Source organism: Phalangium opilio, unplaced genomic scaffold (genome assembly GCF_054372755.1).
Source record: "Phalangium opilio isolate 3A_F unplaced genomic scaffold, DU_Popi_V2 ptg000095l_1, whole genome shotgun sequence".
Classification (NCBI taxonomy): Eukaryota; Metazoa; Arthropoda; class Arachnida; order Opiliones; family Phalangiidae; genus Phalangium; species Phalangium opilio.
The window spans coordinates 3,695,767-3,717,729 of NW_028324200.1; the positions used below are offsets into that span (position 1 = coordinate 3,695,767).

General features: G+C 40.8%; 47 non-coding genes and 40 pseudogenes across 47 annotated transcripts; all 87 read left to right on the forward strand.

Moving 5' to 3' along the window:
• Nucleotides 1–79: 79 nt before the first annotated feature.
• LOC149636792 (5S ribosomal RNA) lies at nucleotides 80–198 on the forward strand. Its single transcript, XR_016373298.1, has one exon. It is a non-coding gene; the product is annotated as a 5S ribosomal RNA (ribosomal RNA).
• Nucleotides 199–329: 131 nt separating this feature from the next.
• On the forward strand, nucleotides 330–448 carry LOC149636793 (5S ribosomal RNA; annotated as a pseudogene).
• A 138-nt stretch (nucleotides 449–586) lies between these two features.
• On the forward strand, nucleotides 587–705 carry LOC149636794 (5S ribosomal RNA). The gene has a single exon (XR_016372493.1). It is a non-coding gene; the product is annotated as a 5S ribosomal RNA (ribosomal RNA).
• Nucleotides 706–836: 131 nt separating this feature from the next.
• LOC149636795 (5S ribosomal RNA) lies at nucleotides 837–955 on the forward strand (annotated as a pseudogene).
• A 131-nt stretch (nucleotides 956–1,086) lies between these two features.
• LOC149636796 (5S ribosomal RNA) lies at nucleotides 1,087–1,205 on the forward strand (annotated as a pseudogene).
• Nucleotides 1,206–1,336: 131 nt separating this feature from the next.
• On the forward strand, nucleotides 1,337–1,455 carry LOC149636797 (5S ribosomal RNA; annotated as a pseudogene).
• Nucleotides 1,456–1,593: 138 nt separating this feature from the next.
• LOC149636798 (5S ribosomal RNA) lies at nucleotides 1,594–1,712 on the forward strand. The gene has a single exon (XR_016372536.1). It is a non-coding gene; the product is annotated as a 5S ribosomal RNA (ribosomal RNA).
• A 131-nt stretch (nucleotides 1,713–1,843) lies between these two features.
• LOC149636799 (5S ribosomal RNA) lies at nucleotides 1,844–1,962 on the forward strand (annotated as a pseudogene).
• Nucleotides 1,963–2,100: 138 nt separating this feature from the next.
• On the forward strand, nucleotides 2,101–2,219 carry LOC149636800 (5S ribosomal RNA). The gene has a single exon (XR_016372494.1). It is a non-coding gene; the product is annotated as a 5S ribosomal RNA (ribosomal RNA).
• Nucleotides 2,220–2,350: 131 nt separating this feature from the next.
• LOC149636801 (5S ribosomal RNA) lies at nucleotides 2,351–2,469 on the forward strand (annotated as a pseudogene).
• A 131-nt stretch (nucleotides 2,470–2,600) lies between these two features.
• LOC149636802 (5S ribosomal RNA) lies at nucleotides 2,601–2,719 on the forward strand. The gene has a single exon (XR_016372596.1). It is a non-coding gene; the product is annotated as a 5S ribosomal RNA (ribosomal RNA).
• Nucleotides 2,720–2,850: 131 nt separating this feature from the next.
• On the forward strand, nucleotides 2,851–2,969 carry LOC149636803 (5S ribosomal RNA; annotated as a pseudogene).
• Nucleotides 2,970–3,100: 131 nt separating this feature from the next.
• On the forward strand, nucleotides 3,101–3,219 carry LOC149636804 (5S ribosomal RNA). The gene has a single exon (XR_016373300.1). It is a non-coding gene; the product is annotated as a 5S ribosomal RNA (ribosomal RNA).
• Nucleotides 3,220–3,350: 131 nt separating this feature from the next.
• On the forward strand, nucleotides 3,351–3,468 carry LOC149636805 (5S ribosomal RNA; annotated as a pseudogene).
• A 131-nt stretch (nucleotides 3,469–3,599) lies between these two features.
• On the forward strand, nucleotides 3,600–3,718 carry LOC149636806 (5S ribosomal RNA; annotated as a pseudogene).
• Nucleotides 3,719–3,849: 131 nt separating this feature from the next.
• LOC149636807 (5S ribosomal RNA) lies at nucleotides 3,850–3,968 on the forward strand (annotated as a pseudogene).
• A 131-nt stretch (nucleotides 3,969–4,099) lies between these two features.
• LOC149636808 (5S ribosomal RNA) lies at nucleotides 4,100–4,218 on the forward strand. The gene has a single exon (XR_016372991.1). It is a non-coding gene; the product is annotated as a 5S ribosomal RNA (ribosomal RNA).
• Nucleotides 4,219–4,356: 138 nt separating this feature from the next.
• On the forward strand, nucleotides 4,357–4,475 carry LOC149636809 (5S ribosomal RNA). The gene has a single exon (XR_016372495.1). It is a non-coding gene; the product is annotated as a 5S ribosomal RNA (ribosomal RNA).
• A 131-nt stretch (nucleotides 4,476–4,606) lies between these two features.
• LOC149636810 (5S ribosomal RNA) lies at nucleotides 4,607–4,725 on the forward strand (annotated as a pseudogene).
• A 132-nt stretch (nucleotides 4,726–4,857) lies between these two features.
• Nucleotides 4,858–4,976, forward strand: LOC149636811 (5S ribosomal RNA). The gene has a single exon (XR_016373301.1). It is a non-coding gene; the product is annotated as a 5S ribosomal RNA (ribosomal RNA).
• Nucleotides 4,977–5,107: 131 nt separating this feature from the next.
• LOC149636812 (5S ribosomal RNA) lies at nucleotides 5,108–5,226 on the forward strand. The gene has a single exon (XR_016373302.1). It is a non-coding gene; the product is annotated as a 5S ribosomal RNA (ribosomal RNA).
• Nucleotides 5,227–5,357: 131 nt separating this feature from the next.
• On the forward strand, nucleotides 5,358–5,475 carry LOC149636813 (5S ribosomal RNA; annotated as a pseudogene).
• A 131-nt stretch (nucleotides 5,476–5,606) lies between these two features.
• On the forward strand, nucleotides 5,607–5,725 carry LOC149636814 (5S ribosomal RNA; annotated as a pseudogene).
• Nucleotides 5,726–5,856: 131 nt separating this feature from the next.
• LOC149636815 (5S ribosomal RNA) lies at nucleotides 5,857–5,975 on the forward strand (annotated as a pseudogene).
• A 138-nt stretch (nucleotides 5,976–6,113) lies between these two features.
• Nucleotides 6,114–6,232, forward strand: LOC149636816 (5S ribosomal RNA). The gene has a single exon (XR_016372558.1). It is a non-coding gene; the product is annotated as a 5S ribosomal RNA (ribosomal RNA).
• A 131-nt stretch (nucleotides 6,233–6,363) lies between these two features.
• On the forward strand, nucleotides 6,364–6,482 carry LOC149636817 (5S ribosomal RNA; annotated as a pseudogene).
• Nucleotides 6,483–6,615: 133 nt separating this feature from the next.
• Nucleotides 6,616–6,734, forward strand: LOC149636818 (5S ribosomal RNA; annotated as a pseudogene).
• A 138-nt stretch (nucleotides 6,735–6,872) lies between these two features.
• On the forward strand, nucleotides 6,873–6,991 carry LOC149636819 (5S ribosomal RNA). The gene has a single exon (XR_016372559.1). It is a non-coding gene; the product is annotated as a 5S ribosomal RNA (ribosomal RNA).
• Nucleotides 6,992–7,122: 131 nt separating this feature from the next.
• Nucleotides 7,123–7,241, forward strand: LOC149636820 (5S ribosomal RNA; annotated as a pseudogene).
• A 131-nt stretch (nucleotides 7,242–7,372) lies between these two features.
• LOC149636821 (5S ribosomal RNA) lies at nucleotides 7,373–7,491 on the forward strand. Its single transcript, XR_016372992.1, has one exon. It is a non-coding gene; the product is annotated as a 5S ribosomal RNA (ribosomal RNA).
• Nucleotides 7,492–7,629: 138 nt separating this feature from the next.
• LOC149636822 (5S ribosomal RNA) lies at nucleotides 7,630–7,748 on the forward strand (annotated as a pseudogene).
• A 131-nt stretch (nucleotides 7,749–7,879) lies between these two features.
• On the forward strand, nucleotides 7,880–7,998 carry LOC149636823 (5S ribosomal RNA; annotated as a pseudogene).
• A 131-nt stretch (nucleotides 7,999–8,129) lies between these two features.
• LOC149636824 (5S ribosomal RNA) lies at nucleotides 8,130–8,248 on the forward strand (annotated as a pseudogene).
• Nucleotides 8,249–8,379: 131 nt separating this feature from the next.
• Nucleotides 8,380–8,498, forward strand: LOC149636825 (5S ribosomal RNA; annotated as a pseudogene).
• A 133-nt stretch (nucleotides 8,499–8,631) lies between these two features.
• On the forward strand, nucleotides 8,632–8,750 carry LOC149636826 (5S ribosomal RNA; annotated as a pseudogene).
• Nucleotides 8,751–8,888: 138 nt separating this feature from the next.
• LOC149636827 (5S ribosomal RNA) lies at nucleotides 8,889–9,007 on the forward strand. Its single transcript, XR_016373303.1, has one exon. It is a non-coding gene; the product is annotated as a 5S ribosomal RNA (ribosomal RNA).
• A 131-nt stretch (nucleotides 9,008–9,138) lies between these two features.
• LOC149636828 (5S ribosomal RNA) lies at nucleotides 9,139–9,257 on the forward strand. The gene has a single exon (XR_016372597.1). It is a non-coding gene; the product is annotated as a 5S ribosomal RNA (ribosomal RNA).
• A 131-nt stretch (nucleotides 9,258–9,388) lies between these two features.
• Nucleotides 9,389–9,507, forward strand: LOC149636829 (5S ribosomal RNA; annotated as a pseudogene).
• A 138-nt stretch (nucleotides 9,508–9,645) lies between these two features.
• LOC149636830 (5S ribosomal RNA) lies at nucleotides 9,646–9,764 on the forward strand. Its single transcript, XR_016372560.1, has one exon. It is a non-coding gene; the product is annotated as a 5S ribosomal RNA (ribosomal RNA).
• A 131-nt stretch (nucleotides 9,765–9,895) lies between these two features.
• Nucleotides 9,896–10,014, forward strand: LOC149636831 (5S ribosomal RNA; annotated as a pseudogene).
• Nucleotides 10,015–10,145: 131 nt separating this feature from the next.
• LOC149636832 (5S ribosomal RNA) lies at nucleotides 10,146–10,264 on the forward strand. The gene has a single exon (XR_016372993.1). It is a non-coding gene; the product is annotated as a 5S ribosomal RNA (ribosomal RNA).
• Nucleotides 10,265–10,402: 138 nt separating this feature from the next.
• Nucleotides 10,403–10,521, forward strand: LOC149636833 (5S ribosomal RNA). Its single transcript, XR_016372496.1, has one exon. It is a non-coding gene; the product is annotated as a 5S ribosomal RNA (ribosomal RNA).
• A 131-nt stretch (nucleotides 10,522–10,652) lies between these two features.
• On the forward strand, nucleotides 10,653–10,771 carry LOC149636834 (5S ribosomal RNA; annotated as a pseudogene).
• Nucleotides 10,772–10,902: 131 nt separating this feature from the next.
• Nucleotides 10,903–11,021, forward strand: LOC149636835 (5S ribosomal RNA). Its single transcript, XR_016372561.1, has one exon. It is a non-coding gene; the product is annotated as a 5S ribosomal RNA (ribosomal RNA).
• A 131-nt stretch (nucleotides 11,022–11,152) lies between these two features.
• LOC149636836 (5S ribosomal RNA) lies at nucleotides 11,153–11,271 on the forward strand. Its single transcript, XR_016372562.1, has one exon. It is a non-coding gene; the product is annotated as a 5S ribosomal RNA (ribosomal RNA).
• Nucleotides 11,272–11,410: 139 nt separating this feature from the next.
• Nucleotides 11,411–11,529, forward strand: LOC149636837 (5S ribosomal RNA). The gene has a single exon (XR_016372501.1). It is a non-coding gene; the product is annotated as a 5S ribosomal RNA (ribosomal RNA).
• A 139-nt stretch (nucleotides 11,530–11,668) lies between these two features.
• Nucleotides 11,669–11,787, forward strand: LOC149636838 (5S ribosomal RNA). The gene has a single exon (XR_016372598.1). It is a non-coding gene; the product is annotated as a 5S ribosomal RNA (ribosomal RNA).
• Nucleotides 11,788–11,925: 138 nt separating this feature from the next.
• On the forward strand, nucleotides 11,926–12,044 carry LOC149636839 (5S ribosomal RNA). The gene has a single exon (XR_016372563.1). It is a non-coding gene; the product is annotated as a 5S ribosomal RNA (ribosomal RNA).
• A 139-nt stretch (nucleotides 12,045–12,183) lies between these two features.
• LOC149636840 (5S ribosomal RNA) lies at nucleotides 12,184–12,302 on the forward strand. Its single transcript, XR_016373055.1, has one exon. It is a non-coding gene; the product is annotated as a 5S ribosomal RNA (ribosomal RNA).
• A 139-nt stretch (nucleotides 12,303–12,441) lies between these two features.
• On the forward strand, nucleotides 12,442–12,560 carry LOC149636841 (5S ribosomal RNA). The gene has a single exon (XR_016372599.1). It is a non-coding gene; the product is annotated as a 5S ribosomal RNA (ribosomal RNA).
• A 138-nt stretch (nucleotides 12,561–12,698) lies between these two features.
• LOC149636842 (5S ribosomal RNA) lies at nucleotides 12,699–12,817 on the forward strand. Its single transcript, XR_016372602.1, has one exon. It is a non-coding gene; the product is annotated as a 5S ribosomal RNA (ribosomal RNA).
• Nucleotides 12,818–12,948: 131 nt separating this feature from the next.
• On the forward strand, nucleotides 12,949–13,067 carry LOC149636843 (5S ribosomal RNA; annotated as a pseudogene).
• Nucleotides 13,068–13,198: 131 nt separating this feature from the next.
• On the forward strand, nucleotides 13,199–13,317 carry LOC149636844 (5S ribosomal RNA; annotated as a pseudogene).
• A 139-nt stretch (nucleotides 13,318–13,456) lies between these two features.
• LOC149636845 (5S ribosomal RNA) lies at nucleotides 13,457–13,575 on the forward strand. Its single transcript, XR_016373088.1, has one exon. It is a non-coding gene; the product is annotated as a 5S ribosomal RNA (ribosomal RNA).
• A 132-nt stretch (nucleotides 13,576–13,707) lies between these two features.
• Nucleotides 13,708–13,826, forward strand: LOC149636846 (5S ribosomal RNA). The gene has a single exon (XR_016372499.1). It is a non-coding gene; the product is annotated as a 5S ribosomal RNA (ribosomal RNA).
• Nucleotides 13,827–13,957: 131 nt separating this feature from the next.
• LOC149636847 (5S ribosomal RNA) lies at nucleotides 13,958–14,076 on the forward strand. The gene has a single exon (XR_016373304.1). It is a non-coding gene; the product is annotated as a 5S ribosomal RNA (ribosomal RNA).
• Nucleotides 14,077–14,216: 140 nt separating this feature from the next.
• LOC149636848 (5S ribosomal RNA) lies at nucleotides 14,217–14,335 on the forward strand. The gene has a single exon (XR_016373305.1). It is a non-coding gene; the product is annotated as a 5S ribosomal RNA (ribosomal RNA).
• Nucleotides 14,336–14,466: 131 nt separating this feature from the next.
• LOC149636849 (5S ribosomal RNA) lies at nucleotides 14,467–14,585 on the forward strand (annotated as a pseudogene).
• Nucleotides 14,586–14,716: 131 nt separating this feature from the next.
• LOC149636850 (5S ribosomal RNA) lies at nucleotides 14,717–14,835 on the forward strand. The gene has a single exon (XR_016372868.1). It is a non-coding gene; the product is annotated as a 5S ribosomal RNA (ribosomal RNA).
• A 131-nt stretch (nucleotides 14,836–14,966) lies between these two features.
• Nucleotides 14,967–15,085, forward strand: LOC149636851 (5S ribosomal RNA). Its single transcript, XR_016372577.1, has one exon. It is a non-coding gene; the product is annotated as a 5S ribosomal RNA (ribosomal RNA).
• A 131-nt stretch (nucleotides 15,086–15,216) lies between these two features.
• Nucleotides 15,217–15,335, forward strand: LOC149636852 (5S ribosomal RNA). Its single transcript, XR_016373441.1, has one exon. It is a non-coding gene; the product is annotated as a 5S ribosomal RNA (ribosomal RNA).
• A 131-nt stretch (nucleotides 15,336–15,466) lies between these two features.
• On the forward strand, nucleotides 15,467–15,585 carry LOC149636853 (5S ribosomal RNA; annotated as a pseudogene).
• A 131-nt stretch (nucleotides 15,586–15,716) lies between these two features.
• On the forward strand, nucleotides 15,717–15,835 carry LOC149636854 (5S ribosomal RNA). Its single transcript, XR_016373306.1, has one exon. It is a non-coding gene; the product is annotated as a 5S ribosomal RNA (ribosomal RNA).
• A 135-nt stretch (nucleotides 15,836–15,970) lies between these two features.
• On the forward strand, nucleotides 15,971–16,089 carry LOC149636855 (5S ribosomal RNA; annotated as a pseudogene).
• A 131-nt stretch (nucleotides 16,090–16,220) lies between these two features.
• Nucleotides 16,221–16,339, forward strand: LOC149636856 (5S ribosomal RNA; annotated as a pseudogene).
• Nucleotides 16,340–16,470: 131 nt separating this feature from the next.
• On the forward strand, nucleotides 16,471–16,589 carry LOC149636857 (5S ribosomal RNA). The gene has a single exon (XR_016372746.1). It is a non-coding gene; the product is annotated as a 5S ribosomal RNA (ribosomal RNA).
• A 135-nt stretch (nucleotides 16,590–16,724) lies between these two features.
• On the forward strand, nucleotides 16,725–16,843 carry LOC149636858 (5S ribosomal RNA). The gene has a single exon (XR_016373544.1). It is a non-coding gene; the product is annotated as a 5S ribosomal RNA (ribosomal RNA).
• Nucleotides 16,844–16,978: 135 nt separating this feature from the next.
• LOC149636859 (5S ribosomal RNA) lies at nucleotides 16,979–17,097 on the forward strand (annotated as a pseudogene).
• Nucleotides 17,098–17,228: 131 nt separating this feature from the next.
• Nucleotides 17,229–17,347, forward strand: LOC149636860 (5S ribosomal RNA). The gene has a single exon (XR_016373307.1). It is a non-coding gene; the product is annotated as a 5S ribosomal RNA (ribosomal RNA).
• A 131-nt stretch (nucleotides 17,348–17,478) lies between these two features.
• LOC149636861 (5S ribosomal RNA) lies at nucleotides 17,479–17,597 on the forward strand. The gene has a single exon (XR_016373308.1). It is a non-coding gene; the product is annotated as a 5S ribosomal RNA (ribosomal RNA).
• Nucleotides 17,598–17,728: 131 nt separating this feature from the next.
• Nucleotides 17,729–17,847, forward strand: LOC149636862 (5S ribosomal RNA; annotated as a pseudogene).
• Nucleotides 17,848–17,978: 131 nt separating this feature from the next.
• LOC149636863 (5S ribosomal RNA) lies at nucleotides 17,979–18,097 on the forward strand (annotated as a pseudogene).
• A 131-nt stretch (nucleotides 18,098–18,228) lies between these two features.
• On the forward strand, nucleotides 18,229–18,347 carry LOC149636864 (5S ribosomal RNA). The gene has a single exon (XR_016373309.1). It is a non-coding gene; the product is annotated as a 5S ribosomal RNA (ribosomal RNA).
• A 131-nt stretch (nucleotides 18,348–18,478) lies between these two features.
• On the forward strand, nucleotides 18,479–18,597 carry LOC149636865 (5S ribosomal RNA). The gene has a single exon (XR_016373311.1). It is a non-coding gene; the product is annotated as a 5S ribosomal RNA (ribosomal RNA).
• A 131-nt stretch (nucleotides 18,598–18,728) lies between these two features.
• On the forward strand, nucleotides 18,729–18,847 carry LOC149636866 (5S ribosomal RNA; annotated as a pseudogene).
• A 131-nt stretch (nucleotides 18,848–18,978) lies between these two features.
• LOC149636867 (5S ribosomal RNA) lies at nucleotides 18,979–19,097 on the forward strand. Its single transcript, XR_016372866.1, has one exon. It is a non-coding gene; the product is annotated as a 5S ribosomal RNA (ribosomal RNA).
• A 131-nt stretch (nucleotides 19,098–19,228) lies between these two features.
• Nucleotides 19,229–19,347, forward strand: LOC149636868 (5S ribosomal RNA; annotated as a pseudogene).
• Nucleotides 19,348–19,478: 131 nt separating this feature from the next.
• LOC149636869 (5S ribosomal RNA) lies at nucleotides 19,479–19,597 on the forward strand. The gene has a single exon (XR_016373312.1). It is a non-coding gene; the product is annotated as a 5S ribosomal RNA (ribosomal RNA).
• A 135-nt stretch (nucleotides 19,598–19,732) lies between these two features.
• On the forward strand, nucleotides 19,733–19,851 carry LOC149636870 (5S ribosomal RNA). Its single transcript, XR_016373313.1, has one exon. It is a non-coding gene; the product is annotated as a 5S ribosomal RNA (ribosomal RNA).
• A 131-nt stretch (nucleotides 19,852–19,982) lies between these two features.
• Nucleotides 19,983–20,101, forward strand: LOC149636871 (5S ribosomal RNA; annotated as a pseudogene).
• A 131-nt stretch (nucleotides 20,102–20,232) lies between these two features.
• LOC149636872 (5S ribosomal RNA) lies at nucleotides 20,233–20,351 on the forward strand. The gene has a single exon (XR_016372748.1). It is a non-coding gene; the product is annotated as a 5S ribosomal RNA (ribosomal RNA).
• A 135-nt stretch (nucleotides 20,352–20,486) lies between these two features.
• LOC149636873 (5S ribosomal RNA) lies at nucleotides 20,487–20,605 on the forward strand (annotated as a pseudogene).
• Nucleotides 20,606–20,745: 140 nt separating this feature from the next.
• Nucleotides 20,746–20,864, forward strand: LOC149636874 (5S ribosomal RNA; annotated as a pseudogene).
• Nucleotides 20,865–20,995: 131 nt separating this feature from the next.
• Nucleotides 20,996–21,114, forward strand: LOC149636875 (5S ribosomal RNA). The gene has a single exon (XR_016372749.1). It is a non-coding gene; the product is annotated as a 5S ribosomal RNA (ribosomal RNA).
• A 135-nt stretch (nucleotides 21,115–21,249) lies between these two features.
• LOC149636876 (5S ribosomal RNA) lies at nucleotides 21,250–21,368 on the forward strand. Its single transcript, XR_016373056.1, has one exon. It is a non-coding gene; the product is annotated as a 5S ribosomal RNA (ribosomal RNA).
• A 131-nt stretch (nucleotides 21,369–21,499) lies between these two features.
• LOC149636877 (5S ribosomal RNA) lies at nucleotides 21,500–21,618 on the forward strand. The gene has a single exon (XR_016372932.1). It is a non-coding gene; the product is annotated as a 5S ribosomal RNA (ribosomal RNA).
• A 131-nt stretch (nucleotides 21,619–21,749) lies between these two features.
• Nucleotides 21,750–21,868, forward strand: LOC149636878 (5S ribosomal RNA; annotated as a pseudogene).
• Nucleotides 21,869–21,963: the final 95 nt, after the last annotated feature.

Consider the following 21,963-nt stretch of genomic DNA (forward strand, 5'->3'; position numbering starts at 1 on the left):
AGAGTTTCTTTTTTTTCAAACATGCAGAAGGGTAATTTGTCAAATTAGTTTTAAATTCGAATAACTAACTAAAGTTCTCGGCAACGGCCATATCACGCTGAAAACACCGGTTCTCGTCCGATCACCGAAGTTAAGCAGCGTCGAGCGCAGTCAGTACTTGGGAGGGAGACCACTTAGGAACACTGCGTGCCGTTGTCTTTTACAGTGTAGTTTCTTATTTTAAAATCCACCAGATATGAGAAAAGGAAACAGAGTTTCTTTTTTTTCAAACATGCAGAAGGGTAATTTGTCAAATTAGTTTTAAATTCGAATAACTAACTAAAGATCTCGGCGACGGCCATATCACGCTGAAAACACCGGTTCTCGTCCGATCACCGAAATTAAGCAGCGTCGAGCGCAGTCAGTACTTGGGAGGGAGATCACTTAGAAACACTGCGTGCCGTTGTCTTTTACAGTGTAGTTTCCTTTTTTAAAATCCACCAGATATGAGAAAAGCAAACAGAGTTTCTTTTTTTATTGTTTGAAAAAATGCAGAAGGGTAATTTGTCAAATTAGTTTTAAATTCGAATAACTAACTAAAGATCTCGGCGACGGCCATATCACGCTGAAAACACCGGTTCTCGTACGATCACCGAAGTTAAGCAGCGTCGAGCGCAGTCAGTACTTGGGAGGGAGACCACTTAGGAACACTGCGTGCCGTTGCCTTTTACAGTGTAGTTTCCTTTTTTAAAATCCACCAGATATGAGAAAAGCAAACAGAGTTTCTTATCTTTCAAACAAGCAGAAGGGTAATTTGTCAAATTAGTTTTAAATTCGAATAACTAACTAAAGATCTCGGCGACGGCCATATCACGCTGAAAACACCGGTTCTCGTCCGATCACCGAAATTAAGCAGCGTCAAGCGCAGTCAGTACTTGGGAGGGAGACCAATTAGGAGCACTGCGTGCCGTTGTCTTTTACAGTGTAGTTTCCTTTTTTAAAATCCACCAGATATTAGAACAGCAAACAGAGTTTCTTTTTTTTCAAACATACAGAAGGGTAATTTGTCTAATTTGTTTTAAATTCGAATAACTAACTAAAGATCTCGGCGAAGGCCATATCACGCTGAAAACACCGGTTCTCGTACGATCACCGAAGTTAAGCAGCGTCGAGCGCAGTCAGTACTTGGGAGGGAGACCACTTAGGAACACTGCGTGCCGTTGTCTTTTACAGTGTAGTTTCCTTTTTTAAAATCCACCAGATATGAGAAAAGCAAACAGAGTTTCTTATCTTTCAAACAAGCAGAAGGGTAATTTGTCAAATTAGTTTTAAATTCGAATAACTAACTAAAGATCTCGGCGACGGCCATATCACGCTGAAAACACCGGTTCTCGTCCGATCACCGAAATTAAGCAGCGTCAAGCGCCGTCAGTACTTGGGAGGGAGACCAATTAGGAACACTGCGTGCCGTTGTCTTTTACAGTGTAGTTTCCTTTTTTAAAATCCACCAGATATTAGAACAGCAAACAGAGTTTCTTTTTTTATTGTTTGAAAAAATGCAGAAGGGTAATTTGACAAATTAGTTTTAAATTCGAATAACTAACTAAAGTTCTCGGCAACGGCCATATCACGCTGAAAACACCGGTTCTCGTCCGATTACCGAAGTTAAGCAGCGTCGAGCGCAGTCAGTACTTGGGAGGGAGACCACTTAGGAACACTGCGTGCCGTTGTCTTTTACAGTGTAGTTTCTTATTTTAAAATCCACCAGATATGAGAAAAGGAAACAGAGTTTCTTTTTTTTCAAACATGCAGAAGGGTAATTTGTCAAATTAGTTTTAAATTCGAATAACTAACTAAAGATCTCGGCGACGGCCATATCACGCTGAAAACACCGGTTCTCGTCCGATCACCGAAATTAAGCAGCGTCGAGCGCAGTCAGTACTTGGGAGGGAGATCACTTAGAAACACTGCGTGCCGTTGTCTTTTACAGTGTAGTTTCCTTTTTTAAAATCCACCAGATATGAGAAAAGCAAACAGAGTTTCTTTTTTTATTGTTTGAAAAAATGCAGAAGGGTAATTTGTCAAATTAGTTTTAAATTCGAATAACTAACTAAAGATCTCGGCGACGGCCATATCACGCTGAAAACACCGGTTCTCGTACGATCACCGAAGTTAAGCAGCGTCGAGCGCAGTCAGTACTTGGGAGGGAGACCACTTAGGAACACTGCGTGCCGTTGCCTTTTACAGTGTAGTTTCCTTTTTTAAAATCCACCAGATATGAGAAAAGCAAACAGAGTTTCTTATCTTTCAAACAAGCAGAAGGGTAATTTGTCAAATTAGTTTTAAATTCGAATAACTAACTAAAGATCTCGGCGACGGCCATATCACGCTGAAAACACCGGTTCTCGTCCGATCACCGAAATTAAGCAGCGTCAAGCGCAGTCAGTACTTGGGAGGGAGACCAATTAGGAGCACTGCGTGCCGTTGTCTTTTACAGTGTAGTTTCTTATTTTAAAATCCACCAGATATGAGAAAAGGAAACAGAGTTTCTTTTTTTTCAAACATGCAGAAGGGTAATTTGTCAAATTAGTTTTAAATTCGAATAACTAACTAACGTTCTCGGCAACGGCCATATCACGCTGAAAACACCGGTTCTCGTCCGATCACCGAAGTTAAGCAGCGTCGAGCGCAGTCAGTACTTGGGAGGGAGACCACTTAGAAACACTGCGTGCCGTTGTCTTTTACAGTGTATTTTCCTTTTTTAAAATCCACCAGATATGAGAAAAGCAAACAGAGTTTCTTATCTTTCAAACATGCGGAAGGGTAATTTGTCAAATTAGTTTTAAATTCGAATAACTAACTAAAAATCTCGGCGACGGCCATATCACGCTGAAAACACCGGTTCTCGTCCGATCACCGAAATTAAGCAGCGTCAAGCGCAGTCAGTACTTGGGAGGGAGACCAATTAGGAACACTGCGTGCCGTTGTCTTTTACAGTGTAGTTTCCTTTTTTAAAATCCACCAGATATGAGAAAAGCAAACAGAGTTTCTTTTTTTTCAAACATGCAGAAGGGTAATTTGTCAAATTAGTTTTAAATTCGAATAACTAACTAAAGTTCTCGGCAACGGCCATATCACGCTGAAAACACCGGTTCTCGTCCGATCACCGAAGTTAAGCAGCGTCGAGCGCAGTCAGTACTTGGGAGGGAGACCACTTAGGAACACTGCGTGCCGTTGTCTTTTACAGTGTAGTTTCTTATTTTAAAATCCACCAGATATGAGAAAAGGAAACAGAGTTTCTTTTTTTTCAAACATGCAGAAGGGTAATTTGTCAAATTAGTTTTAAATTCGAATAACTAACTAAAGATCTCGGCGACGGCCATATCAAGCTGAAAACACCGGTTCTCGTCCGATCACCGAAATTAAGTAGCGTCAAGCGCAGTCAGTACTTGGGAGGGAGACCAATTGGAACTCTGCGTGCCGTTGTCTTTTACAGTGTAGTTTCCTTTTTTAAAATCCACCAGATATGAGAAAAGCAAACAGAGTTTCTTTTTTTTCAAACATGCAGAAGGGTAATTTGTCAAATTAGTTTTAAATTCGAATAACTAACTAAAGATCTCGGCGACGACAATATCACGCTGAAAACACCGGTTCTCGTCCGATCACCGAAATTAAGCAGCGTCAAGCGCAGTCAGTACTTGGGAGGGAGAACAAGCAGGAACACTGCGTGCCGTTGTCTTTTACAGTGTATTTTCCTTTTTTAAAATCCACCAGATATGAGAAAAGCAAACAGAGTTTCTTATCTTTCAAACATGCGGAAGGGTAATTTGTCAAATTAGTTTTAAATTCGAATAACTAACTAAAGATCTCGGCGACGGCCATATCACGCTGAAAACACCGGTTCTCGTCCGATCACCGAAATTAAGCAGCGTCAAGCGCAGTCAGTACTTGGGAGGGAGACCAATTAGGAACACTGCGTGCCGTTGTCTTTTACAGTGTAGTTTCCTTTTTTAAAATCCACCAGATATTAGAACAGCAAACAGAGTTTCTTTTTTTTCAAACATACAGAAGGGTAATTTGTCTAATTAGTTTTAAATTCGAATAACTAACCACAGTTCTCGGCAACGGCCATATCACGCTGAAAACACCGGTTCTCGTCCGATCACCGAAGTTAAGCAGCGTCGAGCGCAGTCAGTACTTGGGAGGGAGATCACTTAGAAACACTGCGTGCCGTTGTCTTTTACAGTGTAGTTTCCTTTTTTAAAATCCACCAGATATGAGAAAAGCAAACAGAGTTTCTTTTTTTATTGTTTGAAAAAATGCAAAAGGGTAATTTGTCAAATTAGTTTTAAATTCGAATAACTAACTAAAGATCTCGGCGACGGCCATATCACGCTGAAAACACCGGTTCTCGTACGATCACCGAAGTTAAGCAGCGTCGAGCGCAGTCAGTACTTGGGAGGGAGACCACTTAGGAACACTGCGTGCCGTTGCCTTTTACAGTGTAGTTTCCTTTTTTAAAATCCACCAGATATGAGAAAAGCAAACAGAGTTTCTTATCTTTCAAACAAGCAGAAGGGTAATTTGTCAAATTAGTTTTAAATTCGAATAACTAACTAAAGATCTCGGCGACGGCCATATCACGCTGAAAACACCGGTTCTCGTCCGATCACCGAAATTAAGCAGCGTCAAGCGCAGTCAGTACTTGGGAGGGAGACCAATTAGGAGCACTGCGTGCCGTTGTCTTTTACAGTGTAGTTTCCTTTTTTAAAATCCACCAGATATTAGAACAGCAAACAGAGTTTCTTTTTTTTTCAAACATACAGAAGGGTAATTTGTCAAATTAGTTTTAAATTCGAATAACTAACTAAAGTTCTCGGCAACGGCCATATCACGCTGAAAACACCGGTTCTCGTCCGATCACCGAAGTTAAGCAGCGTCGAGCGCAGTCAGTACTTGGGAGGGAGACCACTTAGGAACACTGCGTGCCGTTGTCTTTTACAGTGTAGTTTCCTTTTTTAAAATCCACCAGATATGAGAAAAGCAAACAGAGTTTCTTTTTTTTCAAACATGCAGAAGGGTAATTTGTCAAATTAGTTTTAAATTCGAATAACTAACTAAAGTTCTCGGCAACGGCCATATCACGCTGAAAACACCGGTTCTCGTCCGATCACCGAAGTTAAGCAGCGTCGAGCGCAGTCAGTACTTGGGAGGGAGACCACTTAGGAACACTGCGTGCCGTTGTCTTTTACAGTGTAGTTTCTTATTTTAAAATCCACCAGATATGAGAAAAGGAAACAGAGTTTCTTTTTTTTCAAACATGCAGAAGGGTAATTTGTCAAATTAGTTTTAAATTCGAATAACTAACTAAAGATCTCGGCGACGGCCATATCAAGCTGAAAACACCGGTTCTCGTCCGATCACCGAAATTAAGTAGCGTCAAGCGCAGTCAGTACTTGGGAGGGAGACCAATTGGAACTCTGCGTGCCGTTGTCTTTTACAGTGTAGTTTCCTTTTTTAAAATCCATTAGATATGAGAAAAGCAAACAGAGTTTCTTTTTTTTCAAACATGCAGAAGGGTAATTTGTCAAATTAGTTTTAAATTCGAATAACTAACTAAAGATCTCGGCGACGACAATATCACGCTGAAAACACCGGTTCTCGTCCGATCACCGAAATTAAGCAGCGTCAAGCGCAGTCAGTACTTGGGAGGGAGAACAAGCAGGAACACTGCGTGCCGTTGTCTTTTACAGTGTATTTTCCTTTTTTAAAATCCACCAGATATGAGAAAAGCAAACAGAGTTTCTTATCTTTCAAACATGCGGAAGGGTAATTTGTCAAATTAGTTTTAAATTCGAATAACTAACTAAAAATCTCGGCGACGGCCATATCACGCTGAAAACACCGGTTCTCGTCCGATCACCGAAATTAAGCAGCGTCAAGCGCAGTCAGTACTTGGGAGGGAGACCAATTAGGAACACTGCGTGCCGTTGTCTTTTACAGTGTAGTTTCCTTTTTTAAAATCCACCAGATATGAGAAAAGCAAACAGAGTTTCTTTTTTTATTGTTTGAAAAAATGCAGAAGGGTAATTTGTCAAATTAGTTTTAAATTCGAATAACTAACCAAAGATCTGGGCGACGGCCATATCACGCTGAAAACACCGGTTCTCGTACGATCACCGAAGTTAAGCAGCGTCGAGCGCAGTCAGTACTTGGGAGGGAGACCACTTAGGAACACTGCGTGCCGTTGTCTTTTACAGTGTAGTTTCCTTTTTTAAAATCCACCAGATATGAGAAAAGCAAACAGAGTTTCTTATCTTTCAAACAAGCAGAAGGGTAATTTGTCAAATTAGTTTTAAATTCGAATAACTAACTAAAGATCTCGGCGACGGCCATATCACGCTGAAAACACCGGTTCTCGTCCGATCACCGAAATTAAGCAGCGTCAAGCGCCGTCAGTACTTGGGAGGGAGACCAATTAGGAACACTGCGTGCCGTTGTCTTTTACAGTGTAGTTTCCTTTTTTAAAATCCACCAGATATTAGAACAGCAAACAGAGTTTCTTTTTTTTTTCAAACATACAGAAGGGTAATTTGTCTAATTAGTTTTAAATTCGAATAACTAACCACAGTTCTCGGCAACGGCCATATCACGCTGAAAACACCGGTTCTCGTCCGATCACCGAAGTTAAGCTGCGAAAAGCGCAGTCATTACTTGGGAGGGAGACCACTTAGGAATACTGCGTGCCGTTGTCTTTTACAGTTTAGTTTCCTTTTTTAAAATCTACCAGATATGAGAAAAGCAAACAGAGTTTCTTTTTTTATTTTTTGAAAACATGCAGAAGGGTAATTTGTCAAATTAGTTTTAAATTCGAATAACTAACCAAAGATCTGGGCGACGGCCATATCACGCTGAAAACACCGGTTCTCGTACGATCACCGAAGTTAAGCAGCGTCGAGCGCAGTCAGTACTTGGGAGGGAGACCACTTAGGAACACTGCGTGCCGTTGTCTTTTACAGTGTAGTTTCCTTTTTTAAAATCCACCAGATATGAGAAAAGCAAACAGAGTTTCTTATCTTTCAAACAAGCAGAAGGGTAATTTGTCAAATTAGTTTTAAATTCGAATAACTAACTAAAGATCTCGGCGACGGCCATATCACGCTGAAAACACCGGTTCTCGTCCGATCACCGAAATTAAGCAGCGTCAAGCGCAGTCAGTACTTGGGAGGGAGACCAATTAGGAACACTGCGTGCCGTTGTCTTTTACAGTGTAGTTTCCTTTTTTAAAATCCACCAGATATTAGAACAGCAAACAGAGTTTCTTTTTTTTCAAACATACAGAAGGGTAATTTGTCTAATTAGTTTTAAATTCGAATAACTAACCACAGTTCTCGGCAACGGCCATATCACGCTGAAAACACCGGTTCTCGTCCGATCACCGAAGTTAAGCAGCGTCGAGCGCAGTCAGTACTTGGGAGGGAGATCACTTAGAAACACTGCGTGCCGTTGTCTTTTACAGTGTAGTTTCCTTTTTTAAAATCCACCAGATATGAGAAAAGCAAACAGAGTTTCTTTTTTTATTGTTTGAAAAAATGCAGAAGGGTAATTTGTCAAATTAGTTTTAAATTCGAATAACTAACTAAAGATCTCGGCGACGGCCATATCACGCTGAAAACACCGGTTTTCGTACGATCACAGAAGTTAAGCAGCGTCGAGCGCAGTCAGTACTTGGGAGGGAGACCACTTAGGAACACTGCGTGCCGTTGCCTTTTACAGTGTAGTTTCCTTTTTTAAAATCCACCAGATATGAGAAAAGCAAACAGAGTTTCTTATCTTTCAAACAAGCAGAAGGGTAATTTGTCAAATTAGTTTTAAATTCGAATAACTAACTAAAGATCTCGGCGACGGCCATATCACGCTGAAAACACCGGTTCTCGTCCGATCACCGAAATTAAGCAGCGTCAAGCGCAGTCAGTACTTGGGAGGGAGACCAATTAGGAGCACTGCGTGCCGTTGTCTTTTACAGTGTAGTTTCCTTTTTTAAAATCCACCAGATATTAGAACAGCAAACAGAGTTTCTTTTTTTTCAAACATACAGAAGGGTAATTTGTCTAATTTGTTTTAAATTCGAATAACTAACTAAAGATCTCGGCGAAGGCCATATCACGCTGAAAACACCGGTTCTCGTACGATCACCGAAGTTAAGCAGCGTCGAGCGCAGTCAGTACTTGGGAGGGAGACCACTTAGGAACACTGCGTGCCGTTGTCTTTTACAGTGTAGTTTCCTTTTTTAAAATCCACCAGATATGAGAAAAGCAAACAGAGTTTCTTATCTTTCAAACAAGCAGAAGGGTAATTTGTCAAATTAGTTTTAAATTCGAATAACTAACTAAAGATCTCGGCGACGGCCATATCACGCTGAAAACACCGGTTCTCGTCCGATCACCGAAATTAAGCAGCGTCAAGCGCCGTCAGTACTTGGGAGGGAGACCAATTAGGAACACTGCGTGCCGTTGTCTTTTACAGTGTAGTTTCCTTTTTTAAAATCCACCAGATATTAGAACAGCAAACAGAGTTTCTTTTTTTTTTCAAACATACAGAAGGGTAATTTGTCTAATTAGTTTTAAATTCGAATAACTAACCACAGTTCTCGGCAACGGCCATATCACGCTGAAAACACCGGTTCTCGTCCGATCACCGAAGTTAAGCTGCGAAAAGCGCAGTCATTACTTGGGAGGGAGACCACTTAGGAATACTGCGTGCCGTTGTCTTTTACAGTTTAGTTTCCTTTTTTAAAATCTACCAGATATGAGAAAAGCAAACAGAGTTTCTTTTTTTATTTTTTGAAAACATGCAGAAGGGTAATTTGTCAAATTAGTTTTAAATTCGAATAACTAACTAAAGTTCTCGGCAACGGCCATATCACGCTGAAAACACCGGTTCTCGTCCGATCACCGAAGTTAAGCAGCGTCGAGCGCAGTCAGTACTTGGGAGGGAGACCACTTAGGAACACTGCGTGCCGTTGTCTTTTACAGTGTAGTTTCTTATTTTAAAATCCACCAGATATGAGAAAAGGAAACAGAGTTTCTTTTTTTTCAAACATGCAGAAGGGTAATTTGTCAAATTAGTTTTAAATTCGAATAACTAACTAACGTTCTCGGCAACGGCCATATCACGCTGAAAACACCGGTTCTCGTCCGATCACCGAAGTTAAGCAGCGTCGAGCGCAGTCAGTACTTGGGAGGGAGACCACTTAGAAACACTGCGTGCCGTTGTCTTTTACAGTGTATTTTCCTTTTTTAAAATCCACCAGATATGAGAAAAGCAAACAGAGTTTCTTATCTTTCAAACATGCGGAAGGGTAATTTGTCAAATTAGTTTTAAATTCGAATAACTAACTAAAAATCTCGGCGACGGCCATATCACGCTGAAAACACCGGTTCTCGTCCGATCACCGAAATTAAGCAGCGTCAAGCGCAGTCAGTACTTGGGAGGGAGACCAATTAGGAACACTGCGTGCCGTTGTCTTTTACAGTGTAGTTTCCTTTTTTAAAATCCACCAGATATGAGAAAAGCAAACAGAGTTTCTTTTTTTATTGTTTGAAAAAATGCAGAAGGGTAATTTGTCAAATTAGTTTTAAATTCGAATAACTAACCAAAGATCTGGGCGACGGCCATATCACGCTGAAAACACCGGTTCTCGTACGATCACCGAAGTTAAGCAGCGTCGAGCGCAGTCAGTACTTGGGAGGGAGACCACTTAGGAACACTGCGTGCCGTTGTCTTTTACAGTGTAGTTTCCTTTTTTAAAATCCACCAGATATGAGAAAAGCAAACAGAGTTTCTTATCTTTCAAACAAGCAGAAGGGTAATTTGTCAAATTAGTTTTAAATTCGAATAACTAACTAAAGATCTCGGCGACGGCCATATCACGCTGAAAACACCGGTTCTCGTCCGATCACCGAAATTAAGCAGCGTCAAGCGCAGTCAGTACTTGGGAGGGAGACCAATTAGGAACACTGCGTGCCGTTGTCTTTTACAGTGTAGTTTCCTTTTTTAAAATCCACCAGATATTAGAACAGCAAACAGAGTTTCTTTTTTTTCAAACATACAGAAGGGTAATTTGTCTAATTAGTTTTAAATTCGAATAACTAACCACAGTTCTCGGCAACGGCCATATCACGCTGAAAACACCGGTTCTCGTCCGATCACCGAAGTTAAGCAGCGTCGAGCGCAGTCAGTACTTGGGAGGGAGATCACTTAGAAACACTGCGTGCCGTTGTCTTTTACAGTGTAGTTTCCTTTTTTAAAATCCACCAGATATGAGAAAAGCAAACAGAGTTTCTTTTTTTATTGTTTGAAAAAATGCAGAAGGGTAATTTGTCAAATTAGTTTTAAATTCGAATAACTAACTAAAGATCTCGGCGACGGCCATATCACGCTGAAAACACCGGTTCTCGTACGATCACCGAAGTTAAGCAGCGTCGAGCGCAGTCAGTACTTGGGAGGGAGACCACTTAGGAACACTGCGTGCCGTTGCCTTTTACAGTGTAGTTTCCTTTTTTAAAATCCACCAGATATGAGAAAAGCAAACAGAGTTTCTTATCTTTCAAACAAGCAGAAGGGTAATTTGTCAAATTAGTTTTAAATTCGAATAACTAACTAAAGATCTCGGCGACGGCCATATCACGCTGAAAACACCGGTTCTCGTCCGATCACCGAAATTAAGCAGCGTCAAGCGCAGTCAGTACTTGGGAGGGAGACCAATTAGGAGCACTGCGTGCCGTTGTCTTTTACAGTGTAGTTTCCTTTTTTAAAATCCACCAGATATTAGAACAGCAAACAGAGTTTCTTTTTTTTCAAACATACAGAAGGGTAATTTGTCTAATTTGTTTTAAATTCGAATAACTAACTAAAGATCTCGGCGACGGCCATATCACGCTGAAAACACCGGTTCTCGTACGATCACCGAAGTTAAGCAGCGTCGAGCGCAGTCAGTACTTGGGAGGGAGACCACTTAGGAACACTGCGTGCCGTTGTCTTTTACAGTGTAGTTTCCTTTTTTAAAATCCACCAGATATGAGAAAAGGAAACAGAGTTTCTTTTTTTTCAAACATGCAGAAGGGTAATTTGTCAAATTAGTTTTAAATTCGAATAACTAACTAAAGATCTCGGCGACGGCCATATCACGCTGAAAACACCGGTTCTCGTACGATCACCGAAGTTAAGCAGCGTCGAGCGCAGTCAGTACTTGGGAGGGAGACCACTTAGGAACACTGCGTGCCGTTGTCTTTTACAGTGTAGTTTCCTTTTTTAAAATCCACCAGATATGAGAAAAGCAAACAGAGTTTCTTTTTTTTATTTTTTGAAAACATGCAGAAGGGTAATTTGTCTAATTAGTTTTAAATTCGAATAACTAACCACAGTTCTCGGCAACGGCCATATCACGCTGAAAACACCGGTTCTCGTCCGATCACCGAAGTTAAGCTGCGTCGAGCGCAGTCAGTACTTGGGAGGGAGACCACTTAGGAATACTGCGTGCCGTTGTCTTTTACAGTTTAGTTTCCTTTTTTAAAATCTACCAGATATGAGAAAAGCAAACAGAGTTTCTTTTTTTTATTTTTTGAAAACATGCAGAAGGGTAATTTGTCAAATTAGTTTTAAATTCGAATAACTAACTAACGTTCTCGGCAACGGCCATATCACGCTGAAAACACCGGTTCTCGTCCGATCACCGAAGTTAAGCAGCGTCGAGCGCAGTCAGTACTTGGGAGGGAGACCACTTAGAAACACTGCGTGCCGTTGTCTTTTACAGTGTAGTTTCCTTTTTTAAAATCCACCAGATATGAGAAAAGCAAACAGAGTTTCTTTTTTTATTGTTTGAAAAAATGCAGAAGGGTAATTTGTCAAATTAGTTTTAAATTCGAATAACTAACTAAAGATCTCGGCGACGGCCATATCACGCTGAAAACACCGGTTCTCGTACGATCACCGAAGTTAAGCAGCGTCGAGCGCAGTCAGTACTTGGGAGGGAGACCACTTAGGAACACTGCGTGCCGTTGTCTTTTACAGTGTAGTTTCCTTTTTTAAAATCCACCAGATATGAGAAAAGCAAACAGAGTTTCTTTTTTTTATTTTTTGAAAACATGCAGAAGGGTAATTTGTCTAATTAGTTTTAAATTCGAATAACTAACCACAGTTCTCGGCAACGGCCATATCACGCTGAAAACACCGGTTCTCGTCCGATCACCGAAGTTAAGCTGCGTCAAGCGCAGTCAGTACTTGGGAGGGAGACCACTTAGGAATACTGCGTGCCGTTGTCTTTTACAGTTTAGTTTCCTTTTTTAAAATCTACCAGATATGAGAAAAGCAAACAGAGTTTCTTTTTTTTATTTTTTGAAAACATGCAGAAGGGTAATTTCTCAAATTAGTTTTAAATTCGAATAACTAACTAACGTTCTCGGCAACGGCCATATCACGCTGAAAACACCGGTTCTCGTCCGATCACCGAAGTTAAGCAGCGTCGAGCGCAGTCAGTACTTGGGAGGGAGACCACTTAGAAACACTGCGTGCCGTTGTCTTTTACAGTGTAGTTTCCTTTTTTAAAATCCACCAGATATGAGAAAAGCAAACAGAGTTTCTTTTTTTATTGTTTGAAAAAATGCAGAAGGGTAATTTGTCAAATTAGTTTTAAATTCGAATAACTAACTAAAGATCTCGGCGACGGCCATATCACGCTGAAAACACCGGTTCTCGTACGATCACCGAAGTTAAGCGGCGTCGAGCGCAGTCAGTACTTGGGAGGGAGACCACTTAGGAACACTGCGTGCCGTTGCCTTTTACGGTGTAGTTTCCTTTTTTAAAATCCACCAGATATGAGAAAAGCAAACAGAGTTTCTTATCTTTCAAACAAGCAGAAGGGTAATTTGTCAAATTAGTTTTAAATTCGAATAACTAACTAAAGATCTCGGCGACGGCCATATCACGCTGAAAACCCCGGTTCTCGTCCGATCACCGAAATTAAGCAGCGTCAAGCGCAGTCAGTACTTGGGAGGGAGACCAATTAGGAACACTGCGTGCCGTTGTCTTTTACAGTGTAGTTTCCTTTTTTAAAATCCACCAGATATTAGAACAGCAAACAGAGTTTCTTTTTTTTCAAACATACAGAAGGGTAATTTGTCTAATTAGTTTTAAATTCGGATAACTAACTAAAGATCTCGGCGACGGCCATATCACGCTGAAAACACCGGTTCTCGTACGATCACCAAAGTTTAGCTGCATCGAGCGCAGTCAGTACTTGGGAGGGAGACCACTTAGGAATACTGCGTGCCGTTGTGTTTTACAGTTTAGTTTCCTTTTTTAAAATCTACCAGATATGAGAAAAGCAAACAGAGTTTCTTTTTTTTATTTTTTGAAAACATGCAGAAGGGTAATTTGTCAAATTAGTTTTAAATTCGAATAACTAACTAAAGTTCTCGGCAACGGCCATATCACGCTGAAAACACCGGTTCTCGTCCGATCAGCGAAGTTAAGCAGCGTCGAGCGCAGTCAGTACTTGGGAGGGAGACCACTTAGGAACACTGCGTGCCGTTGTCTTTTACAGTGTAGTTTCCTTTTTTAAAATCCACCAGATATGAGAAAACCAAACAGAGTTTCTTTTTTTTTCAAACATGCAGAAAGTTAATTTGTCAAATTAGTTTTAAATTCGAATAACTAACTAAAGTTCTCGGCAACGGCCATATCACGCTGAAAACACCGGTTCTCGTCCGATCACCGAAGTTAAGCAGCGTCGAGCGCAGGCAGTACTTGGGAGGGAGACCACTTAGGAACACTGCGTGCCGTTGTCTTTTATAGTGTAGTTTCCTTTTTTAAAATCCACCAGATATGAGAAAAGCAAACAGAGTTTCTTTTTTTTCAAACATGCAGAAGGGTAATTTGTCAAATTAGTTTCAAATTCGAATAACTAACTAAAGTTCTCGGCAACGGCCATATCACGCTGAAAACACCGGTTCTCGTCCGATCACCGAAGTTAAGCAGCGTCGAGCGCAGTCAGTACTTGGGAGGGAGACCACTTAGGAACACTGCGTGCCGTTGTCTTTTACAGTGTAGTTTCCTTTTTTAAAATCCACCAGATATGAGAAAAGCAAACAGAGTTTATTTTTTTTTATTTTTTGAAAACATGCAGAAGGGTAATTTGTCAAATTAGTTTTAAATTCGAATAACTAACTAAAATTCTCGGCAACGGCCATATCACGCTGAAAACACCGGTTCTCGTCCGATCACCGAAGTTAAGCAGCGTCGAGCGCAGTCAGTACTTGGGAGGGAGACCACTTAGGAACACTGCGTGCCGTTGTCTTTTACAGTGTAGTTTCCTTTTTTAAAATCCACCAGATATGAGAAAAGCAAACAGAGTTTCTTATCTTTCAAACATGCAGAAGGGTAATTTGTCAAATTAGTTTTAAATTCGAATAACTAACTAAAAATCTCGGCGACGGCCATATCACGCTGAAAACCCCGGTTCTCGTCCGATCACCGAAATTAAGCAGCGTCAAGCGTAGTCAGTACTTGGGAGGGAGACCACTTAGGAACACTGCGTGCCGTTGTCTTTTACAGTGTAGTTTCCTTTTTTAAAATCCACCAGATATGAGAAAAGCAAACAGAGTTTCTTTTTTTTCAAACATGCAGAAAGTTAATTTGTCAAATTAGTTTTAAATTCGAATAACTAACTAAAGTTGTCGGCAACGTCCATATCACGCTGAAAACACCGGTTCTCGTCCGATCACCGAAGTTAAGCAGCGTCGAGCGCAGTCAGTACTTGGGAGGGAGACCACTTAGGAATACTGCGTGCCGTTGTCTTTTACAGTTTAGTTTCCTTTTTTAAAATCTACCAGATATGAGAAAAGCAAACAGAGTTTCTTTTTTTTCAAACATGCAGAAGGGTAATTTGTCAAATTAGTTTTAAATTCGAATAACTAACTAAAGTTCTCGGCAACGGCCATATCACGCTGAAAACACCGGTTCTCGTCCGATCACCGAAGTTAAGCAGCGTCGAGCGCAGTCAGTACTGGGGAGGGAGACCACTTAGGAACACTGCGTGCCGTTGTCTTTTACAGTGTAGTTTCCTTTTTTAAAATCCACCAGATATGAGAAAAGCAAACAGAGTTTCTTTTTTTTCAAACATGCAGAAGGGTAATTTGTCAAATTAGTTTTAAATTCGAATAACTTACTAAAGTTCTCGGCAACGGCCATATCACGCTGAATACACCGGTTCTCGTCCGATCACCGAAGTTAAGCAGCGTCGAGCGCAGTCAGTACTTGGGAGGGAGACCACTTAGGAACACTGCGTGCCGTTGTCTTTTACAGTGTAGTTTCCTTTTTTAAAATCCACCAGATATGAGAAAAGCAAACAGAGTTTCTTATCTTTCAAACATGCAGAAGGGTAATTTGTCAAATTAGTTTTAAATTCGAATAACTAACTAAAGTTCTCGGCAACGGCCATATCACGCTGAAAACACCGGTTCTCGTCCGATCACCGAAATTAGGCAGCGTCAAGCGCAGTCAGTACTTGGGAGGGAGACCAATTAGGAACACTGCGTGCCGTTGTCTTTTACAGTGTAGTTTCCTTTTTTAAAATCCACCAGATATGAGAAAAGCAAACAGAGTTTCTTTTTTTTCAAACATGCAGAAGGGTAATTTGTCTAATTAGTTTTAAATTCGAATAACTAACCACAGTTCTCGGCAACGGCCATATCACGCTGAAAACACCGGTTCTCGTCCGATCACCGAAGTTAAGCAGCGTCGAGCGCAGTCAGTACTTGGGAGGGAGACCACTTAGGAACACTGCGTGCCGTTGTCTTTTACACTTTAGTTTCCTTTTTTAAAATCCAACAGATATGAGAAAAGCAAAGAGAGTTTCCTTTTTTTTAAAAAAACATGGAGAAGGGTAATTTGTCTAATAAGTTTTAAATTCGAATTATTAACTAAAGTTCTCGGCAACGGCCATATCACGCTGAAAACACCGGTTCTCGTCCGATCACCGAAGTTAAGCAGCGTCGAGCGCAGTCAATACTTGGGAGGGAGACCACTTAGGAACACCGCGTGCCGTTGTCTTTTACAGTGTAGTTTCCTTTTTTAAAATCCACCAGATATGAGAAAAGCAAACAGAGTTTCTTATCTTTCAAACATGCAGAAGGGTAATTTGTCAAATTAGTTTTAAATTCGAATAACTAACTAAAGTTCTCGGCAACGGCCATATCACGCTGAAAACACCGGTTCTCGTCCGATCACCGAAATTAAGCAGCGTCAAGCGCAGTCAGTACTTGGGAGGGAGACCAATTAGGAACACTGCGTGCCGTTGTCTTTTACAGTGTAGTTTCCTTTTTTAAAATCCACCAGATATGAGAAAAGCAAACAGAGTTTCTTTTTTTTCAAACATGCAGAAGGGTAATTTGTCTAATTAGTTTTAAATTCGAATAACTAACCACAGTTCTCGGCAACGGCCATATCACGCTGAAAACACCGGTTCTCGTCCGATCACCGAAGTTAAGCAGCGTCGAGCGCAGTCAGTACTTGGGAGGGAGACCACTTAGGAACACTGCGTGCCATTGTCTTTTACACTTTAGTTTCCTTTTTTAAAATCCAACAGATATGAGAAAAGCAAAGAGAGTTTTTTTTTTTTTAAAAAAACATGGAGAAGGGTAATTTGTCTAATAAGTTTTAAATTCGAATTATTAACTAAAGGTCTCGGCAACGGCCATATCACGCTGAAAACACCGGTTCTCGTCCGATCACCGAAGTTAAGCAGCGTCGAACGCAGTCAGTACTTGGGAGGGAGACCACTTAGGAATACTGCGTGCCGTTGTCTTTCACAGTTTAGTTTCCTTTTTTAAAATCTACCAGATATGAGAAAAGCAAAGAGAGTTTCTTTTTTTTTAAAAAAACATGGAGAAGGGTAATTTGTCAAATTAGTTTTAAATTCGAATAACTAACTAAAGTTCTCGGCAACGGCCATATCACGCTGAAAACACCGGTTCTCGTCCGATCACCGAAGTTAAGCAGCGTCGAGCGCAGTCAGTACTTGGGACTGAGACCACTTAGGAACACTGCGTGCCGTTGTCTTTTACAGTGTAGTTTCCCTTTTTAAAATCCACCAGATATGAGAAAAGCAAACAGAGTTTCTTTTTTTTCAAACATGCAGAAGGGTAATTTGTCAAATTAGTTTTAAATTCGAATAACTAACTAAAGTTCTCGGCAACGGCCATATCACGCTGAAAACACCGGTTCTCGTCCGATCACCGAAGTTAAGCAGCGTCGAGCGCAGTCAGTACTTGGGAGGGAGACCACTTAGGAACACTGCGTGCCGTTGTCTTTTACAGTGTAGTTTCCTTTTTTAAAATCCACCAGATATGAGAAAAGCAAACAGAGTTTCTTTTTTTTCAAACATGCAGAAGGGTAATTTGTCAAATTAGTTTTAAATTCGAATAACTAACTAAAGTTCTCGGCAACGGCCATATCACGCTGAAAACACCGGTTCTCGTCCGATCACCGAAGTTAAGCAGCGTCGAGCGCAGTCAGTACTTGGGAGGGAGACCACTTAGGAACACTGCGTGCCGTTGTCTTTTACAGTGTAGTTTCCTTTTTTAAAATCCACCAGATATGAGAAAAGCAAACAGAGTTTCTTATCTTTCAAACATGCAGAAGGGTAATTTGTCAAATTAGTTTTAAATTCGAATAACTAACTAAAAATCTCGGCGACGGCCATATCACGCTGAAAACACCGGTTCTCGTCCGATCACCGAAATTAAGCAGCGTCAAGCGCAGTCAGTACTTGGGAGGGAGACCAATTAGGAACACTGCATGCCGTTGTCTTTTACAGTGTAGTTTCCTTTTTTAAAATCCACCAGATATGAGAAAAGCAAACAGAGTTTCTTTTTTTTCAAACATGCAGAAGGGTAATTTGTCAAATTAGTTTTAAATTCGAATAACTAACTAAAGTTCTCGGCAACGGCCATATCACGCTGAAAACACCGGTTCTCGTCCGATCACCGAAGTTAAGCAGCGTCGAGCGCAGTCAGTACTTGGGACTGAGACCACTTAGGAACACTGCGTGCCGTTGTCTTTTACAGTGTAGTTTCCCTTTTTAAAATCCACCAGATATGAGAAAAGCAAACAGAGTTTCTTTTTTTTCAAACATGCAGAAGGGTAATTTGTCAAATTAGTTTTAAATTCGAATAACTAACTAAAGTTCTCGGCAACGGCCATATCACGCTGAAAACACCGGTTCTCGTCCGATCACCGAAGTTAAGCAGCGTCGAGCGCAGTCAGTACTTGGGAGGGAGACCACTTAGGAACACTGCGTGCCGTTGTCTTTTACAGTGTAGTTTCCTTTTTTAAAATCCACCAGATATGAGAAAAGCAAACAGAGTTTCTTTTTTTTCAAACATGCAGAAGGGTAATTTGTCAAATTAGTTTTAAATTCGAATAACTAACTAAAGTTCTCGGCAACGGCCATATCACGCTGAAAACACCGGTTCTCGTCCGATCACCGAAGTTAAGCAGCGTCGAGCGCAGTCAGTACTTGGGAGGGAGACCACTTAGGAACACTGCGTGCCGTTGTCTTTTACAGTGTAGTTTCCTTTTTTAAAATCCACCAGATATGAGAAAAGCAAACAGAGTTTCTTATCTTTCAAACATGCAGAAGGGTAATTTGTCAAATTAGTTTTAAATTCGAATAACTAACTAAAAATCTCGGCGACGGCCATATCACGCTGAAAACACCGGTTCTCGTCCGATCACCGAAATTAAGCAGCGTCAAGCGCAGTCAGTACTTGGGAGGGAGACCAATTAGGAACACTGCATGCCGTTGTCTTTTACAGTGTAGTTTCCTTTTTTAAAATCCACCAGATATGAGAAAAGCAAACAGAGTTCCTTTTTTTTCAAACATGCAGAAGGGTAATTTGTCAAATTAGTTTTAAATTCGAATAACTAACTAAAGTTCTCGGCAACGGCCATATCACGCTGAATACACCGGTTCTCGTCCGATCACCGAAGTTAAGCAGCGTCAAGCGCAGTCAGTACTTGGGAGGGAGACCACTTTGGAACACTGCGTGCCGTTGTCTTTTACAGTGTAGTTTCCTTTTTTAAAATCCACCAGATATGAGAAAAGCAAACAGAGTTTCTTTTTTTTCAAACATGCAGAAGGGTAATTTGTCAAATTAGTTTTAAATTCGAATAACTAACTAAAGTTCTCGGCAACGCCCATATCACGCTGAAAACACCGGTTCTCGTCCGATCACCGAAATTAAGCAGCGTCAAGCGCAGTCAGTACTTGGGAGGGAGACCAATTAGGAACACTGCGTGCCGTTATCTTTTACAGTGTAGTTTCCTTTTTTAAAATCCACCAGATATGAGAAAAGCAAACAGAGTTTCTTTTTTTTCAAACATGCAGAAGGGTAATTTGTCTAATTAGTTTTAAATTCGAATAACTAACCACAGTTCTCGGCAACGGCCATATCACGCTGAAAACACCGGTTCTCGTCCGATCACCGAAGTTAAGCAGCGTCGAGCGCAGTCAGTACTTGGGAGGGAGACCACTTAGGAACACTGCGTGCCGTTGTCTTTTACACTTTAGTTTCCTTTTTTAAAATCCAACAGATATGAGAAAAGCAAAGAGAGTTTCCTTTTTTTTAAAAAAACATGGAGAAGGGTAATTTGTCTAATAAGTTTTAAATTCGAATTATTAACTAAAGTTCTCGGCAACGGCCATATCACGCTGAAAACACCGGTTCTCGTCCGATCACCGAAGTTAAGCAGCGTCGAGCGCAGTCAGTACTTGGGAGGGAGACCACTTAGGAACACTGCGTGCCGTTGTCTTTTACAGTGTAGTTTCCTTTTTTAAAATCCACCAGATATGAGAAAAGCAAACAGAGTTTCTTATCTTTCAAACATGCAGAAGGGTAATTTGTCAAATTAGTTTAAAATTCGAATAACTAACTAAAGTTCTCGGCAACGGCCATATCACGCTGAAAACACCGGTTCTCGTCCGATCACCGAAATTAAGCAGCGTCAAGCGCAGTCAGTACTTGGGAGGGAGACCAATTAGGAACACTGCGTGCCGTTGTCTTTTACAGTGTAGTTTCCTTTTTTAAAATCCACCAGATATGAGAAAAGCAAACAGAGTTTCTTTTTTTGAAAACATGCAGAAGGGTAATTTGTCTAATTAGTTTTAAATTCGAATAACTAACCACAGTTCTCGGCAACGGCCATATCACGCTGAAAACACCGGTTCTCGTCCGATCACCGAAGTTAAGCAGCGTCGAGCGCAGTCAGTACTTGGGAGGGAGACCACTTAGGAACACTGCGTGCCATTGTCTTTTACACTTTAGTTTCCTTTTTTAAAATCCAACAGATATGAGAAAAGCAAAGAGAGTTTCCTTTTGTTTAAAAAAACATGGAGAAGGGTAATTTGTCTAATAAGTTTTAAATTCGAATTATTAACTAAAGGTCTCGGCAACGGCCATATCACGCTGAAAACACCGGTTCTCGTCCTATCACCGAAGTTAAGCAGCGTCGAACGCAGTCAGTACTTGGGAGGGAGACCACTTAGGAATACTGCGTGCCGTTGTCTTTTACAGTTTAGTTTCCTTTTTTAAAATCTACCAGATATGAGAAAAGCAAACAGAGTTTCTTTTTTTTTATTTTTTGAAAACATGCAGAAGGGTAATTTGTCAAATTAGTTTTAAATTCGAATAACTAACTAAAGTTCTCGGCAACGGCCATATCACGCTGAAAACACCGGTTCTCGTCCGATCACCGAAATTAAGCAGCGTCAAGCGCAGTCAGTACTTGGGAGGGAGACCAATTAGGAACACTGCGTGCCGTTGTCTTTTACAGTGTAGTTTCCTTTTTTAAAATCCACCAGATATGAGAAAAGCAAACAGAGTTTCTTTTTTTGAAAACATGCAGAAGGGTAATTTGTCTAATTAGTTTTAAATTCGAATAACTAACCACAGTTCTCGGCAACGGCCATATCACGCTGAAAACACCGGTTCTCGTCCGATCACCGAAGTTAAGCAGCGTCGAGCGCAGTCAGTACTTGGGAGGGAGACCACTTAGGAACACTGCGTGCCATTGTCTTTTACACTTTAGTTTCCTTTTTTAAAATCCAACAGATATGAGAAAAGCAAAGAGAGTTTCCTTTTTTTTAAAAAAACATGGAGAAGGGTAATTTGTCTAATAAGTTTTAAATTCGAATTATTAACTAAAGGTCTCGGCAACGGCCATATCACGCTGAAAACACCGGTTCTCGTCCGATCACCGAAGTTAAGCAGCGTCGAGCGCAGTCAGTACTTGGGAGGGAGACCAATTAGGAACACTGCATGCCGTTGTCTTTTACAGTGTAGTTTCCTTTTTTAAAATCCACCAGGTATGAGAAAAGCAAACAGAGTTTCTTTTTTTTCAAACATGCAGAAGGGTAATTTGTCAAATTAGTTTTAAATTCGAATAACTAACTAAAGTTCTCGGTAACGGCCATATCACGCTGAAAACACCGGTTCTCGTCCGATCACCGAAGTTAAGCAGCGTCGAGCGCTGTCAGTACTTGGGAGGGAGACCACTTAGGAACACTGCGTGCCGTTGTCTTTTACAGTGTAGTTTCCTTTTTTAAAATCCACCAGATATGAGAAAAGCAAACAGAGTTTCTTATCTTTCAAACATGCAGAAGGGTAATTTGTCAAATTAGTTTTAAATTCGAATAACTAACTAAAAATCTCGGCGACGGCCATATCACGCTGAAAACACCGGTTCTCGTCCGATCACCGAAATTAAGCAGCGTCAAGCGTAGTCAGTACTTGGGAGGGAGACCACTTAGGAACACTGCGTGCCGTTGTCTTTTACAGTGTAGTTTCCTTTTTTAAAATCCACCAGATATGAGAAAAGCAAACAGTTTCTTTTTTTTCAAACATGCAGAAGGGTAATTTGTCAAAT